The sequence below is a fragment of the Microtus pennsylvanicus genome, chromosome 6 (genome assembly GCF_037038515.1).
Source record: "Microtus pennsylvanicus isolate mMicPen1 chromosome 6, mMicPen1.hap1, whole genome shotgun sequence".
Classification (NCBI taxonomy): domain Eukaryota; kingdom Metazoa; phylum Chordata; class Mammalia; order Rodentia; family Cricetidae; genus Microtus; species Microtus pennsylvanicus.
The window spans coordinates 83,158,083-83,177,269 of record NC_134584.1 but is presented as its reverse complement, the minus strand read 5'-3'; positions in this window follow the sequence as shown (position 1 = coordinate 83,177,269).

Genomic DNA, 19,187 nt, shown 5'->3' with positions numbered 1-19,187 from the left:
TGCCCGCGTGGTTTGCTCTTTTCTGAGTCGTTTTCAAATCTCCCTTGCAAGCACAGCTCTTAAGCGGCGTGAACCAGAGCACGAGGTTGCTGGTTGCTGAAAGCTGCAACTTCTCGGGATGACTCTGTCACATGGAGGCATACACGGCTTCTGGGTTACTCTTCTCTACCCCTGGATTCTGTGTTTATGGTTCCATGTACGGAATTGATTTAATTACATTTACTTTGTTGAGCAACTTGCATTTCCCAGTTTTTAACAAATACTAGGCGGACACTAAAACAGGACCCCGTTTTCGTCGCGACTTGGCAACAGTGTCACCTGCTGGATAATAGGTAATATGTCAGTTTTCGTTTCCAACACAAATTTTACTGTTTTGTTTACTAATACAATGGGTTATATCATGCAAGGTTTATATGACTATATAACTTAATTTTATATATTAATTTATATAACTTAATTTACTGGTAACTAGATTTCAGTATTCTTTTGAATATTCTATCATTTAGAAAGAATATGGCACCCCTAAGACCAGTACAATCTTTACTAGAAACTCATGCAAGTCAGGAGATTCAGGATTCAAAAGAGACAATAATAAAAAGACTTGAAATGATTGAAGAAATTATTGAAGCTGGTGAACAGAGTAAGAAGGCACAAGGACAGAATACAATGCCACCACCAGCTATTAGAACTGGCTTACCCACGGTTTTAGTGACATACCCTGTAATTTATTCTGACAAAGTGTCAACTTCTAAAGGCTCAAAGGGAGTCAGAAAAGCTAGATGGACGCCAATAGCAATGAATGATCTAAAAGAAATTAAGCAAGCTATTGTTAATTTTGGCTTGTACTCTGCATGTGTTAAAGAAATGTTAAGGACTTGGGCTTCTAATGCTAGAGCTACCCCGCATGATTTCCATCAGTTAGTGTCTGCAGTTTTAGATGATGGACCTTCTTTGATGTTTGGAATCTATTTCAGAGAAGAATCCAAACATATGGAACAGCAAGGAAGAGCAAAAGGTGTGGAGGTTTCCCAAGATCAAATTCTTGGGGCAGGAGAATATGCTGATCTACAGGTCCAAGCTCTTTATGATGATGAAGTACTGTCTATATCACCAAGCAGCTTTAAATGCTTGGAATAGGATACAAGATCCAGCAAAAAGGGTTGAATCATATACCAGAATTAGGCAGGGACAGAGAGAACCCTTTATTGACTTTTTGCAAAGATTAATTAAGGCTCTGGATATAGGGGTAACAGACCCAGAAGCTAGACGAATACTTCTTGAATCTCTAGCTTTCGAAAATGCAAATATAGATTGCAAGAAGATAATTGGGCCTTTAAGGTGTAGATCAGCACCTATGGATGAATGGATTCAGCATACAATGAATGTTGAGACATTTAGCTATAATGATGAATCTTGGGTAGGAGAAGCAATTTCCAAAGCAATGAGGAGACATCAAACTGCCAGGTGTTTTAATTGTGGTAATTTAGGACATCTGAAAAGGGATTGCAGGCAAAGAATTTCTAGGAATAATATCTCCTCTGGGAATGACAAAAATAGGAGACCTCGGCCTTAGGGTATATGTAGGAAATGTGGTAAAGGCCAACATTGGTCCAACGAATGCAGGTCAACCACAGACAGACAAGGCAACCTAATACCATTGGGAAACTCCTTGAGGGGCCTCTCGCAGGCCCCCAAGCCAACAGTGGCCCAGTCATTCCCAGTCATAGTGGAGAACATGCCTCGCCAAGAAAATTAAAAGCTCCAGTCTCTGCTGTAAAAAGTAATACTGGTCTAAATGAGGAATTATGCATGGAGGATGAGTCAAAAAAATCCAGTAGGACAGAGTAAACATATATTTTGGCAGACTTCTATTAACGATCAAAGACCAAAGCTAAGAGTCTGTATAAATGGCACTTTTATTGAAGGCTTATTAGACACAGGTGCAGATGTAAGTATCATTACTCCAGAATCTTGGCATCTGAATTGGCCTCTTCAAGAGGTAAATGTTCAGTTCCTGGGAATTGGAACTCTATCTTGTGTAAAACAAAGCACAAGATGGGTTGAATGCATAGGGCCCAAAGGGCAAATAGGAAGACTAAGGCCGTATATAGCCAATATTGCCATAAATTTTTGGGGCTGTGACATGCTACAGCAATAGAATACCCAGATTAACATTCCTGTAGTTCCAGGAACTCATAATTCTGGGAAAGATATGATGAGGTATTATGGGAAAAGGTCACCAGCCATTCAGGCTGTACAAGAACATACAGCAAATACCAAACCTTTAGAGGTACCAACAGCCCTACCTTTAAAATGGCTAACTGAGAAGCCAATATGTACCAAACATTGGCCTCTAGCTGAAAATAAATCACAGGCATTGGAACAGCTGGTGCAAGAGCAATTAGATGCTCACCATATTGAAGAATCAACCAGCCCTTGGAATTCTCCTGTGTTTATTGTAAAAAAGAAACCTGGTAAATGGAGAATGGTGACAGATTTAAGAGCTGTCAACAAGGTAATTCAACCTATGGGCCCACTACAATCTGGAATTCCTTTGCCTTCTCTATTACGAAAAGGATGGCCTCTTATAGTGATTGATTTGAAAGATTGTTTTTTCACTATACCGTTACAAGAAAAGGATAGAGAAAAATTCGCCTTCACAGTGCCTACTTATAATAATTCTCAGCCTAATAGGAGATATCAATGGACTATCCTCCCACAGGGTATGCTCAATAGTCCTACATTGTGCCAATATTTTGTAAGTAAACCGTTGGAAATAATTTGTAAACAATTCCTCAAGTCCATAAGTTATCATTACATGGATGATATCTTATTATCTGATTCAAATAAAGATACTTTAGAAAGCATGTTTGAAGAAGTAAAGACAGTCTTGCCTAGGTGGGGATTACAAATTGCCCCTGAAAAGATTCACAGAGGAAATTCTATTAATTACCTAGGTTACAGAATACGGTTAGAGAAAATTAAAACGCAAAAGGCACAAATTAGGAGAGACAGGTTAAAGACTCTTAATGACTTCCAAAGATTGTTAGGAGACATGTCCAGTCTATGACCAGCTGTTGGGATAACACCTGATCTAATAGTTCATTTAAACAAAACCTTAGCTGGTGATAAAGACTTGAATAGTCCAAGAAAATGAGAGCTGAAGCAGAAAAGGAACTGACAGTGATTGAGGAAAAATTACAGGAGGCACATGTGGATAGAGTGAACCCAAATCTTAGCTGCATCCTAGTCATATTGCCTTCAAGACTTTCTCCTACAGGGATTTTAAAGCAGAGGGAAGATATTATTTTAGAGTGGATATATATATATATACCTATTGTAATAGGAGTGCTGGGCCTGTGTCCCCAGCACCTCAGCCACCTGGCTAGCTTATGCTCTGAAATAACAACACACAAATTTTATTCTTTTAAACACTGCTTGGCCCATTGTATCTAGCCTCTTCTATGCTAACTCTCGCACCTGGACTAGCCCATTTCCAATCATGTGTGTAGCACCCCAAGGTGCACTTACTGGGAAAATTCTAGCCTACGTCCATCCTGGGTCGGAGCTGAATCATGTCTGCCCGGGAGCTGGGAGCATGGCGTCTCTCTGAGCTCACTTCCTCTTTCTCCCTGCATTCTGTTCTGTTTACTCTTCCCACCTATGTTTTAACCTATCAGGGCCAAGCAGTTTCTTTATTGCTTAACCAATGAAATCAACAGATTGATATATGACACTCCCACAAGAGGCTAGATATAATGGGCCAAGCAGTGTTTAAAAGAATATAATTTGTGTGTTGTTATTTCGGGGCATAAGCTAGACAGGTGGCCGGGGTGCCGGGGACGCAGCCCCGCCACTCTTATTACTACAGAATGGCGCCCACGTGGACAACTGCTTCCACATAAAGCCTGAGACAGCTTGGGAAAGTAATTCTAGAACAAAATGACAGCTTTGTGCATGGTTTCTTGGTAGCAGCACTTTCTCGGGTCTACTCTGCTTGCTAGAGGCAAGCTAGCACTCTCATCTAAGAGAGGATTCCTGACTCAGCTTCAGCTGCAAAACCCTGCAGCTCTTAAGAGGTCCTGCCACGAAACACTTAAACGGTGTTGACGAAAAGCTGAACACATGCCTTTCGGTTTTCAGCTGTAACAGGAAAAAAGCTGCGCCATTTAAAAATGCCGGCTTTCTGGGCTGGCCTGCTTTAGCAAACTCTGACTCTTTTATGCATCCAGTTCATTCAGTTTGCAAGCACAGGCTGCTGAAGCTCGCTTGCAGGCAGGGACCTTGAAATGCCATAGAGTTGTGGCAGTAAATATGGCTACAGCCAGTACCTCAGCCATGAGGCTGGAAAGCTAAGGAATGGGCTGGATCCAGCCATCAAAGCCACGGCTTTAGTCCTACTGAGATTACTTGGTAAATTAAAGACTCATGTGGTCAGAAAAACAGAGAGATATGCAGTAAAGAGAGATTCAAAGACAAAGAAAATTTCTAAATGGTTTACAGTGTGTTAAAAATATATGCAAGCTAAAAGTTAAAAGTTCTTAAAAGTAAAAAAAAGGAAGAAAGAGGGTAGTTGGGTGTGGTAATACACACCTTTAATCCCAACACTTGGGAGGCAGAGGGAGATTGACCTCTGTGACTTCAAGGTGTGGTAGCACATGCCTTTAATCCCAGTGCCTAGAAGGCAGAGAAAAACAGATCTCTGTGAGTTCAAGGTGTAGTAGCATACACCTTTAATCCCAATGCCTGGGAGTCAGAGACAGGCAGATCTTTGAGAGTTCAAGGACAGCCTTGTCTACAGAGTTATTCCAGGTCAAAGATACAGAGAACCTGTCTCAAAAAGCAAAAAATAAAAGTAAAAATAAACAAAATAGAGGTTAAAATAAAGTGCACAAAGATGGAAAATACACAGAGAATTTTGATACTGTATGCTATTATGCTCTCTTTGAATTATTTGAATGCTTAGGAAAGAGCAACAGCTGCTAAAAGATATTTATTTATAAATGCTGCTGAACTAATCCAACATAGATATTTTGAAAATATCTTGACTTTGAAATTTGGATCTAAGGGCATCATGCTTTGGAAAGGAGTTTCTTATTTTGTTTTCACAGAGGATGAGACCCTGTTCATTTCTTCTATTCCGGTATGGTATGATGGACCACGCCCTCCTGAAGGGTTGCTGTGAACATCTTCAGAAAATTGCTTCGCTCAACTGCCAACTGAGATGAAACTAGCACACAGGTTATACCATGAGAGACCTAATTAATGACGCCCCCATTCAGCAGGAAGCAGTTTGGAGAGAAAAAACTGCGCCCATGTTCCCAAATATGGTTTATAATCGTTCTTTAACATTTAAAGAGGGATATGATATAGATATGAATAATTTGTATTAGTATAGATTTTGCTTTGTTGATAAAGATTTAAGGTCAATTTTGTTATATGTATATGCATATTTCTGCTATTGATTAAGATATTGTGATTGTGTAGTTCATTAAAAAATGTAATATATAATTAAGAAACATAGGTTAATGGATAATCATCAGTAATAGTCAAGCTTGTAGTCATGTTAGTTAGATTTTCTAGATATATAGAGATACATTTCAGTTAGATAGACATTCTTCATATCTTTCAAAGACTGCAGAATATGGCATTTAATGTTTTAATAACTTAGGATTTTTCATGACAATGAGACACTCTGCTCCTGGCAGCACCAATCTACTTCGAGAGGAAGATGGGCATCAAAGAGGATCCTTATGGAGTTTGATAGCCATTTGGGATCTCTGAGAGATCCCATTTGGGATCTGCCTGGACTATTGCATAAATTGGAAACAGAGAACCCACAGAAAAAAGACTACTGAACTTGCCTAAAGGTGAGATGATCTTTTGGGGTTCCTGATTCATGAAGGAATCTGCAAGACATTCTGCAGGACACAGCAGATAGTGACTGCCTTTGAAATTTCCTGATTCATGGAAATGTCTGCTGGATACTATGGGCCTGTAGGCCGAAGATAGATGCCCCAACGGTACAAAGAAACTTTGGGTGACTGTCCAGGAAGCAAGATGTCTCTGTCATTTCTAGAGTTTTGAACTTCTTGTTTACTTAGGTAATATTGTATTCCTCTGGAGTCTTGATGGAGTTGCAGAATAGATAGTTATAGTTATAGTTTTCCATTGTTATGATAAAAGATAAAATAGATATAAATATTGTAACTGTAATTCTTGCTTGATAACTGTTATGTTATATGTAATTTGCTATGTTAAAGTTAAAGCTTTCCTTTTTTTGTTTAAACAGAAGAAGGGGAAGTGATATGGGAGTGTCATATATCAATCTGTTGATTTCATTGGTTCAGCAATAAAGAAACTGCTTAGCCCTGATAGGTTAAAACATAGGTGGGAGGAATAAACAGAACAGAATGCAGGGAGAAAGAGGAAGTGAGCTCAGAAAGATGCCATGCTCCCAGCTCCCAGGCAGATGCGATTCAGCTCCGACCCAGGATGGATGTAGGCTAGAATTTTCCCAGTAAGCGCACCTTGGGGTGCTACACACATGATTGGAAATGGGCTAGTCCAGGTGCGAGAGTTAGCAGAGAAGAGGCTAGATACAATGGGCCAAGCAGTGTTTAAAAGAATAAAATTTGTGTGTTGTTATTTTGGGGCATAAGCTAGCCAGGCGTCTGGGATGCCAGGGATGCAGCCCCGCCGCTCTTATTACAACATATACCTAGTAAACCAAGTAAAAAATTAAAACCTTATGTGGTAAAAGTCTCTGAATTAATTATAAAAGGTAAGCTGAGACTTCGTCAACTAGCAGGTATAAACCCAGCAGAAATTATAGTGCATTTTACTACTGAAGAAATAAAAAGGTTATGGGAAGACAATGAACCATGGCAAAGAGCGTATGCTAATTTTTTGGGAGAAATTACTAGCAACTATCCCAAAAGTGGTAGACTTAACCTCATAGAGAGAACTTCTTGGATTCTTCCTAGAATTTGTATGTGATGCTCCAATAACTGGAGCCTGTATGTTCTATACTGATGCAAATAAATCAGGGAAAGCAGGTTACAAGTCAGATGAATTGAGTAAAGTGGAACAAAGCCCTTATAATTCTGTCCAGAAGGCAGAATTATATGTCATTCTTTTGGTGCTAAGGGATTTTAAAGAACCTCTTAATATAGTTACAGATTCACAATATGCAGAAAGAGTTATCTTGCATATTGAAACCGCTGAATTTATACCAGATGACTCAGAGTTGATTTCATTGTTTATCCAGGTACAAGACATAATCAGGAACAGGCTTTGGCCGATGTACATAACACATATCCGGTCCCATACAGGTCTGCCTGGTCCTCTAGCACAAGGTAACGCTGAGATTGATCAATTATTAATTGCAAGCATGTTGCAGGTGTCAGAATTTTATAAAAAGCATCATGTCAATAGTAAAGGCCTAAATAAAGAATTTTCCATTACATGGCAACAAGCAAAGGACATTATAAAGAGATGTCCTACTTGTTCTTTCTATAATCAAACACCGTTGCCTGCAGGGAGTAACCCAAAGGGTACTAAGAGAAATGAAATCTGGCAGATGGATGTGTTCCACTTTATGGAATTTGGTAAATTAAAATATGTACACCACACCATAAACACGTATTGAGGTTTTCAATGGGCTACTGCCCTGAGCTCAGAAAAGGCTGATTCAGTAATCACACATTTATTGGAAGTTATGGCCATCATGGGTATACCTGCACAAATAAAGACAGATAATGGTCCAGCACATGTATCTAAGAAAATGAAATGCTTTTTTGATCATTATAATATAAAACACATTACAGGTATACCAAAAATTTTACAGGTCAGGCAGTTATAGAAAGATCAACAGAAAGGGACCGAAAATACCCCCAGAAATAGATTACATAATGTTTTATTAACCTTGAATTTTCTTAACGCTAATGAGAAAGGAACGACAGCAGCAGAAAGACATTGGATAATGGAAAAGTCTGCTGAACTAAATCAACCGATTTATTTCAAAGACGTGCTGACCTCTCAATGGAAGCCAGGAGATGTGCTACGTTGAGGAAGGGGTTTTGCTCTTGTTTCCACAGGAGAAGAAAAATTGTGGATACCATCAAAATTAATAAAGTTTTGATTTGAAAAGGAGAAACCTCTTGGAAATGAGAAATAACAGCTTATCCACAATGATGATATTTATACAGGTGGTAAGAAAAACATATAGAATGGGGGCAGGGTTCTCTTCTTATCTCTGCAGGAAAACACTCATGTTCAGAAAATTCAAGGGACCCTGTATGTTTGAATACTGACAGATGGAAACTATTTACAACCCAATAAGAATAAACATCAAAATCAAATAGGTCTTGTAAGTAAAATTATTCTACTCTTATCTTTAAGTATGTATTAATGTGCATTTATTTATAAATATATAGAGCTGGTTTTGAAGTTTGACTATGGCTCAGTCCCTCTCTAATTCCAAGCCTGTAGGTAAGAGAAAATCCTAGAGTTTCTGGAGTTTCTGTCTCATGTCAAGAGCCATGATATGGGACAGAAAGAAATATGAGTTTAAAAAACATCTTTGTTTTTTTTCATATCTATCATACTTTTCATTGAATATATCTATCATGCCTTTCATTGAATATATATATATATATATATATACATATATATATATGTCTATATATGTCTATATGATTAATGCTTAAGTTTTTCACAATGAACAATGAGTTTTCCTGAAGTGACTTTTGAAGTTTCCAGGAAGAAGATGGGGCCCCATTGTTGTTCCTTTGGTCCCTGCCCCAGCCACGCCCACTCCTTTTAACTCCTGACCCCGCCCTGACTTCGCTCTCTTTCTGCTTTTCCTCTCACATGGGGCTTTTGCCTCTCTCTCTCCTCTCTCTCTCTCCCCTCTCTCTCTCTCTCTCTCTCTCTCTCTCTCTCTCTCTCTCCCTCTCTCTCTCTCTCTTTCCCTTTATTTCTTTCTCTCCTTGTTAATAAATTCTTATATAGCTAATAGCTATTTCCTGTGTTTATATGTCTGACCCGCCGCCACCGCCACCGCCGCCACCGCCGGGACCCGCCGGAATTTGCTGCTGGGCGGGGGGACCCCCAGAGATTTAATTAATTAACAACAATTGGTGCCGCTGTTTGACTCATCTGAACTGACTGCCTGCATTCACTTCCAACTGTTTACCACAGCCATTCACCTCATCCTCATCCTCATCCGTGAGTTAACCTAGGTTGGCTTCCCTTCCCCCGGGGTGCTCAGAGACTGTCCGGCTGGCTTTCTTTGGTGCGTCCTGGACTAGGTCGCCAATCTCCCTCCCCCTTCCCCCCGGATTGTTGCCCTTGGCTAAAACCTGCCTAAGTCCGCACAGGGAGTTCGGTGCTCCCGGCCCTTTTCTCTTTTTTTTTCTACTCTTTCCTGTCTCCGGCCCGCTTCGGTGCGGTGCCTCCGGGCCGTAAGCCCTAAAGAGCTTAATTGTCTCCTCCCAGCCGGGGTTTCTTTCTCCCCCGTACGGTTGTTGGGTTCGGGTCAATTAAGCCTTAGCATGCCCCAAGAACCCCGGGGACGCCCAGGTTCTTGGCCTTGCCATGTTCGCGGTACCTTTTGGGTACCTTTTTGCGGGCGGGCTTCAGTTTTAAGTCATGGGCTCTGTAACCAACCCCCGCACCTGGAAGGCTGGTGCAATGCCATCCCTCCAGGGACCCTCTGCTCCCGCCGCCATGGACCCCGGACAAACCTCAAACTCCATACCCCCCCCACCGCTCCTGGAGGGGCCACTCGCTCTCGCTCCGCCCAGTCGAGCAATAGCGATTGGCTCACACATTCCTCCTCCTCCCAAGGTTTACTCGCCTGCACCTTTCTCCCATGTCGCCTGCACCTTTCCCCCTTGTCGCCTCTGCGCGCGTTGCTCCCGGAGAAGCCCGGTCCCGCTCGGCTGCAGCTTGCAAGCTGCCGGCCGCGGCCCCTGCTCGCCTTCCCCTGTTGGGTCGCACCATCGCGAGCAGGGGGGGACGGGGAGCCATTCTCGTTGTAGGCTTGAGGTGCCACGGTTTTAGCGGGTGTTTTCACGGCCTTGACCATGGGAGCCAAGCCATCCAGACCTATCACTCCGGCCTCATGCTTTAATGCCTTACACTTACACAGTCGTTTTTTTCGGTTCCAGCCTTTGCCCCTCCCCTCTGCGACTTTTTGTTATGGCATGGCGGCTCACCAACAGAGCAGACAACACGTGGCAGTCGCCATCTTGGCTAAAGGCCAGATGGGTCAGGTGACTTTTTCCGCCCTCTTGGCTGAGGGCCAGACCACGTGACCACACTCTCTTGGTTTTACTCCCAGTTTTACCCTTCCCTCTCACCCGGTTTTCACTAAAATTCTCCTGTTAACTCTGTTACATGTGTTTTGAGCAATGGCATGTCTCAGATAGGGCCCATCAGAGTTGTCCACTTGCCCAATTCCTGTACACTCTTTCTATACATAATAATACATATATTTTAAACTGCTATGTACCTTTAAGTCTCTTAAGCTGTTCTCTACCATTGTCAGTTCTGCCACTAATTACAAGCAGTTTTTTCCCTCTATCTGCCTTTTTACAAATGTAAATCTTACCTGTTGAGAGCCAGTGTGGTCAAGCTCAGACCCAACTTTCCAAACGAATTCTATACTATAGTTATACCTGATAAACAGCCCTCAACTGCTCAGAGATCTGGGGAATGTGATATTTAAGTATTTAATTTTTAAAAACTTTTCACAACAATAAAAAAGAGACAGGTTGGCTCCTAGCAGCAGCTCTCTGCTCCCTCCAAAGAAGACAAAAGACAGACATGCGCAGAACAACGTCCTTCAACTGCAGAGCGCTGACCATTGGGCAAACCTGCCTTTCATCTGAAGTAAAGACCTCTAGACGTGGACGGAATCACTGGAATCGACAGCCTAGCTGCTCAGGTCAAGGTAGGCCTGTCTTCCTACAGATTTCTTAGCCCACAGGATATTCTGGAGCCTGGCAGGCCCTGCGCTAAACAACAAAGTTCAAGTGCAACCTTCAGCGACCATGGAGGACCCAAAAAGAGTAGCTCTGGGTGCCAACCAAGTAAGTTCTCTGTTATTTTCTAATCAGTAACTCAAGTAAAATCTTATCCTTCTCAAAGATCTCTGACAGTTTTACAGCTGAGAGGTTTTGCAAGGTGACCTCACCAAACAAATTTCCAACCAAATTTATCTCTTATGCTACAGTCATTATGTGTCTAAAACTTCTGTTTTCACAAATCCAAGGAGTTCTCGTGAGTTCCAGGGAGCCGAATTAAAGAATCCATCTTAAACAGGTCAGATACCCCCTCAATCCCCTGGTCCTAAAAATATTTTCCCCTTAATTTAACTTTGTTCTGCCAATACCTTAAACAGGATAAGAGATACCAGTTCCATGCCACAGACAACGGTCAAAAGCAAAGAGACCAGCTATGCCAGGATGTTCCCAGCACCCAGCCTTCTCTCGCGCCCCCCCAAAGACGACGCCCACAATCAGCCGGAAGCAGTCTTGAGAATTCGCTGCCCCAATTCCTTCAAACTGGAGTGTCTAATTTGCTTTTTATTAAAAGCAAGATGTGGGAATGTTGTTCCTCTGGTCCCTGCCCCAGCCACGCCCACTCCTTTTAACTCCTGACCCTGCCCTGACATCGCTCTCTTTCTGCTTTTCCTCTCACACGGGGCTTTTGCCTCTCTCTCTCCTCTCTCTCTCTCTCCCCCCCCTCTCTCTCCCTCTCTCTCTCTTTTCCTTTATTTCTTTCTCTCCTTGTTAATAAATTCTTATATAGCTAATAGCTATTTCCTGTGTTTATATGTCTGACCCGCCGCCACCGCCACAGCCGCCACCGCCGGGACCCGCCGGAATTTGCTGCTGGGCGGGGGAACCCCCAGAGATTTAATTAATTAACAACACCCATAACAACAACTCCACCAGGTTGATATGATGTCATGATACTGATAGCACTACTACAAGACCCATTTTTTGGGGTACCAGCTGCATAAGACAATCCCAACTTGGTTAGCTGAAATGGTGCACATCTAAAAAACATTCTGGCCAGACCTGCACAAAATACTCAGAGACTATTTGCAATTTTAAAAGACATTGATCTTGAAATTTAACTATCATTTTACTTTCACAGAATCCTTCAGAAAGAACATCACCCCCATGACAGCTGGAAGTAATTCTAGAGGACGAAGTCCCCTCTTCCAGTAAAGTTTGCCCTTGGGTTTAGGGACATCATTTAGGGGTTGGGAGTTTGGGGGATGAATTTTATAAGCTCAGGGATCTTTTGAAAAAAAAAAGAAGAGGGATTATTGGATGATGGGATAATAGATTTATAATTGTGAGTTACTCTTTTTAGACAAATATATTGGTACAATTCTTGTATATTGATACAAAGTTAAAATTATATTGACTATTGTATGCATGCATGTTTCTACCTCTGTTTAAAACATTTTTTATGTATTGACATATATTGTATTGATATATATATTGTATATATTTACCATATTGCAGTGTACATTTCTACCTCTGATTATGATTCTTATATATTGTTTGTGTATTAATATATATTTACCATATTGCAATGTATATTTGTACATTGTATATATTTGCAGGTCATTATCCTCATTTGTTACACAGTTGTTTATTGTCTTAGTCTTTAAGTTAGATAGATATTGAGAATTATATAGATCAATAGTCATCTAAGTTTGTCATATATAATTAGACTAATCAGGTTCTTTAGATACATAGAGATTATACTCAGTATAGATAGATAATCTTCAACCTTTTCAAAGAGCTGTAGAAAATGGCCTTTAATCTAACTCAGAGTTTCGTGATAGTGGGACACAATTGCTCCTGGCAGCACCAATCTATTCCCAAGAGAATGTTGAACACCAAAGACACTCCACCTGGAGCCTTTCTTTTTGGCAGAACTGGCCTTTGGGCAAAGAAATGCCCATACCTCAACCACTGACAGAGATACAGAGCGTGCATCAATAGATAAAACAGGACTGTCATATCCTGCCAAAACAGGGTAAGATAGTTTTGAAAAGTTGCTTTGCCTTTGAAAATGGTATGTCAGTTATGTTAGGCCTTAGCCAAAGTTGGTTGCTCCAATGCTGCAAAAGTGACTTTGGGTGATTGCCCAGGTAGCTAGTTGTCCCTGTGATTTGTTGCATGCTTTGGAAGTTGTTTTACTGAACTTCCTAATTACCCAGGTAACATTATTTCCCTTCTCAGATCTTCAATGGGGTTGAAGACTATATAAATGTGGTTGCTTTTCTCTCATGACTTGGCCAAGTCATTTATTATACAAGACCTAAGCTAGTTAGAATAGGATATTTGTACTTATTGTATATAATTTCATAGTAGGTTTAGAACTCTCTTACTTAAACAAAAGGGGGAGGTGTTGCAGGAGGTCCTTCTGCTCCTCCAGGCAATAGCCGCTGAGATACCAGCCCATTGGGGCATGATCTCTCTCTTTAAAAAAGCGACCACTTCCCTCCTCTCTCTCTTTGCTTCATGTTCCATTTCCGGCTACTAGACTCCTTCCTGATTGCGCAGAGAGCTGTTGTCTGGGACGGTGATCTGTAAGTTTTTTCCCCTATAAATAAATACCACCCTATTAATCATAATTCCAAACTGGTGTGGGATCGTTTGTGACTTACGCCTACATAGGTTCTCTCTATATAATGTCACTTGAATCTTGTGCCAGTTTTTATAATTAAAAACATATGTATGGGTGTTTTATTGCATGTATGACTGTGTGCTATGTGCATCGAAGAGGGTGCCTGATCCCTTAGAACTAAAGTTACAGATTATTGTGAACTACAATGAGGGTTTTGGGAATTGAACCCAAGTGCTGTGGAAGAGCATTCGATTCTCTTAACCACTAGCCATCTCTCTAGCCCTTGTTTTGAAGCAGGTTCTGTTTATATAATTCAAGCTGGCCGTGAACTTACAAACCTCCTACCTCAGCTTCCTAATTGGGATTACACATTTGCACATCCACTTGTGGCTCCTTGTGGCAATTTTTCTCATTCATTCATTCATTCATTCATTCATTCATCTATTATTTTATCTATCTATTTGTTTCTATCATCTATCTATCTATCTATCTATCTATCTATCTATCTATCTATCTATCTATCTATCTGTCTGTCTATCTATCATCTATCTGTTTTTTTGAGACAGGGTGTCTCTGTAGCAGCTCTGACTGTCCCAGAACTCATTCTGTAGACCAGGCTGGCCTCGAACTCACAGAGATCTGCCTGTTTCTGCCTCCCGAGTACTGGGATTAGAGGTGTGTGCACCCACTGTTCAGCTCCTGCTTAGTTTTGAGATTGTAATTAAATTATATTTCTCCCTTCTCTTTCCTCTCTCCGAATCTTCCCATATACCTTTCTCCTTCAAATTTAATTATATGTCTCTCTTCTCTTTCCTCTCTCCAAATCTTCCCATATACCTTTCTCCTTCAAATTTGTGGCCTCTCTTTTCATTGTTATTTCATGCATATGTACATATATTTATATATAGCATATAAATAAATATATGCATTTATTTCTGTTACATCTTTCTGAAATAGATTCTCTTTATATAATATCACTTAAATATGAATATATATGCAATTGTGTGTATATATGTATATTATATATAATTTCTAAATATAACCTATTGAGTCTTTATATGAGACTTGTTGCATGTTTTCAGGCTGACCATTGGGCACTACACAAGCAATTGGTGTGCTTTCGTCTTTGGAGGACCACCCACCCCACTCCTAGCTTTCCTCAGCTGACTAACATTCTTTGTATACAGCTAAGGCTCCTGGGATTTTCCCCACTTGTGACAGTTTTTGATGTGAAATTTATTTTATTTTATGTGTGGGTGTGTGTGCACACATTGTTGTTGCTTGAGCATTTGCACATGTCTGTGCAGGTGCATGAACCTTAGTGCAGGAAAGTTAGAAGGGGTGTCAGATCCCTCAGGACTGGAGGTACAGGTATGTGGGCATGTGTGGTTTGTTCTGTGGGTGCTAGGGCCAGACCTCTGATTCCATGATTACACAACACGTGCTCTCAATATTGGAACCATCTCTCCAGTCTCCTGATGTTTACTTTCTTGGTGCAATTTTGTTCTTCTTCTTTGGCTTCTTTTTCTTTTCATTTTTATAGCACACCACATCCTATGTGTGTCTTTAACTCTTGAGGTAGTGTGCTGTACAGTGTGTGAGTGTTACTGCTTTACTCCACTCCACCACCAGAAGCAATGACTGGCTCTGCTCAAGTCTGTTTCTGACCTGGACGGAACAGAGGAGCCCCGTTTCGGTTGTTGAGAGTGTTCATAAAGGAAATTGGTCTCTATTAAATCAGCATCTTTATGGTATGATGAAGGTTCAGGGCTTCCTTTCCCATCATCTTCTTCATGCCACCTTCATACATTGTCACATATCAACCTATGTGTAAAAGGACATTTCTGCATCTGAATACGTGCTGGGATGCGAGGAACACAGACGTCTGAAATGTGGAGTCCAGTGCATTGAGAGGTGTATCAGTGGCTGACTGGGACACCCGATGGTCACTGAAGGAGAATTACTGTTTTAAAGATCAGCATGCATGTCAAACAAGATGTTTTAAGAGCTATGTTTCAGATTCAGTTAATGCACTCATTTCCACCTGGAGCATAGATGCCTTCAAAATAATTTGCCTTCTAGTGTTAAATCTTCGCTAATAGACTAAAACTATGCATTTCAACAATGGATCCTAACATGTTTATCAGAGAAACTGTCATGATGAAAGATGAGAACTCACCCAGATGACATCTAATGATACGCTGCAAATGTGGCATAGCTATGCTGTGACAAAGGATTCAGCAAAGGACTATGGATAAATTAAACAGAAATTCCAGAAGTTCAGTATGGAGAGGAAACACAAAACTTTTAGGCTGTTTCATTTCTCAATAAGTTATTGTCCTGTACGTTGGCAGCAAACCAGATCCGACTCTTTCTTGAGGATCAGCTTGGTTCTTTTAAATCTCTAGACAGTATTCCTTATATTATCTATGAGTGAAAAATATCTTTTGAAACCAAACCTTCAGACATTATTTTTCTTTTATTGTCTGAGGAATTCATCAGAAGCAGAAAGAAATCCAATGAAAAGAATTTTAGGCATATCTTCAGTGAGCTGAAATCATAGGGAAAGAATGAAGAGAAATAAATCACTTATCAGAAAAAGAAAAGTCAAGCCTTTAAACTCCTGGCAGGGAAACACTCTGTTGCTACCTTAGAAAATGGACTATCAGAGCTATGCCCACACTGCAGTGAAGTTACTACTTTGTATGTCTAGAGCACATGAGTTTTTATTTATTTATTTCTCTTCAGAGGCTCTGATACAATCCATCCAAGTCGAGAAGAAACTAAGTTTTTTTTTTTAAATCTTGTGTGAGATTCTCAGTTAGAATTCTGCTTGACTTTTATAGATTTTGCATTTCAACACTGAAGAACAAAGTTTAAGGTCTAGAAGATGGCATGATGTTCATGAATACTTAAATAAGTGGATACCTAAGGAGACCCATTGAAAATACCCCTAATAAAATAAATGCATCTTGCAAAGAACCTTTCCAATAGCATGGAGTCAGGCCTATTAGAACTGACAATCATGTGGGTGACCTGGTTCACAGCAATACTTTTCTTGGAAATATAAGAATGAAGTCAGAAGTATTAGAATGATTATTTAATATTTATGAGGCTATAGGGAGTGAGTCACAAGGCTTGCCAGTTCCAGAGGAAGAAGAAAGACTAAAGCTGAATACAGACCAGAGCCAACAAGGTGCATCATGGTGGGAAAAGGAATTCATATCAGAGATGCTCCTGCATCTCCAGTGTGCCCAACGTGTGACGTGTAGCGAGCAGAACTGTGGAGGTGGCAGTGAGAGAGGAATGCTGACATGGCAGCCTCTGTGCCTCATGTAGACTGAGTCTTAAACTTTCGCCTGAGGATAAGCATGTTGTTGAACGTGTCAACTGTAAGTGGTGACAAAAATCACTAGAATAATGTTAATATGGTATTTGCCTACCTCTTACCTCTCAGCGGTCTGTCCTCTATCTTTATCATCTATCTATCTGTCTATCTATCATCTATCTATCTATCTATCTATCTATCTATCTATCTATCTATCTATCTATCATCTATCTATCTATCATCTATCTATCTGTCTATCTTTATCTAATTATTATGTGGGAGTCCCCTCTGTATTCTGTGATTACCATTAATGAATAAAGAAACTGCTTTGGGCCTGTTGATAGGGCAGAATTTTTTTTTCTTTTTTTTCTTTTTTATATTTTACCCTGGGAATGAAACAGGAGAAAAGGGAAAAATCAAGAAGAGCTAGTCTTTGGATGACACCGAGGCACAGTGCTTTCGAGAAGGCAGGGATAAAATTCAGACTGGGTAAGAAGAGCTTCCCTGTGTAGTGTGTCTCCGAGAAAAGTCCAGCACCACAGAATGTTCCACAGAAGAGCTCAGCAGCAAGAAGGGCCATTTGGCTCTGGTCCCTCCATCATGCTCATTATGATTGGCTCAGTTAGAGGTTCCCAAGCCCAGTGAGAATGGGAATGTCATACTTCTGAGTACCCATCTCTCACATCATATCCTCCTACTCAAAACTAAATGCACCATTTCCCCAACCTCAGTTAAGTCCAAGACAGCTATTAAGCATTTATCCTAATGCATTCCTATGTATCCCATGAGAGACATCACTAATCAATCACCATAATCTTTTTGCTGGTAGCAACACCAGACACTTTTCTATCCACCTCCCTGGGCAGTCAGCATAATAAGTTCAGCTTATTAGATTAAACTGGCCAGTGCATCTAGTAAAGGCTCTGGCGTTTTCTGTAAAAGTAACAGGGATACAGGTCAGGCTGAAATGTTACAGAAGGGAAAATGGGACTTCATGTGTGGATGTCTTGTTGAATATCAACAAATTCTCAAAGATTCTAAACCAGTTCTCTCAAGTGGTGCATGTATTGTGTTACATAGACACATGCACATACTTGTCAGGTAGCATTCAGGTATGTGTTAGAGAGAAAGAGAGAGAGAAAGAGAGAGAGAGAGAGAGAGAGAGAGAGAGAGAGAGAGAGGGAGGGAGGGAGGGAGGGAGGGAGGGAGGGAGGGAGGGAGAGAGAGAGAGAGAGAGAGAGAGAGAGAGAGAGAGAGAGAGAGAGAGAGAGGAGACATATGCTTCAGCTTTTCTGCTTTTCTCTTATATCCAATCAGTTCTTTGTTGGGGCCCGGACTCAGCCTCTGTCAGCCCGCCACACATAATTTGCTGACACCGCATTTCTCTGGCACCATTGTGTGCTGTGTTCCAAGCATAGGCAGAAGCACGTCAGAGATGACTGCCCCTCGCCTGGATCCTGTAATAGGACATTTGGTGTAATCTTCATTTTATGGGCATCACTCTTCAATGCAGAAATGGAATAATACCATTGCAGTGGAGAGCAAATTGGGTTTTGTCAATTCACTTCTAATGTTCCTTTGAAAAATTTTTATTCCCTCCAGTTCCCCTTGGTTGAGAATTAAAAAACTTTCTAAGAGCAAAAGATATCCAAGGAGTTTTGCTTATGTATTAAATACTCACTACAGGGCAAATCTCCTGACCCAGGAAGATTTACTCTAAAGCTTTTATAAATAATCCCACCCCTTTTCATATACTTCTTCCTACATTCTAATTACATTTTGAGAAATGCAAGAACAGATTTGATTGTCACAACGGAGGCTTAACTGAGCTGCTGGGCAGAGCTCGGCTACCTTCCCAATAATTTCCTCCTCAATCTTTATCAATGTGTCAAGCAGAATTTATTCTTCCTGATTTGATTAGATTCTTGAAAGCAAGAGGGATTAGATATGCTGAATTCTCATTTATGACTCATGTGGGGTTATCCTGAACCATACACTGGGGATGCCATCAGCTCCAGAAATGTGGGCACACACATCACCAGTTTCAATTGGCTCTCTGAGAAATGAAGTTGGCCTGTGGTCATCATAATTAGAGTTACGAATTTGCATATGGATACGTGTGGATGAGCCTTCATAAACGAAGGCAGAGGAGGAGATGGCTGAAAGATGCACATTGGTAGACAAGAGAGGAAATGTC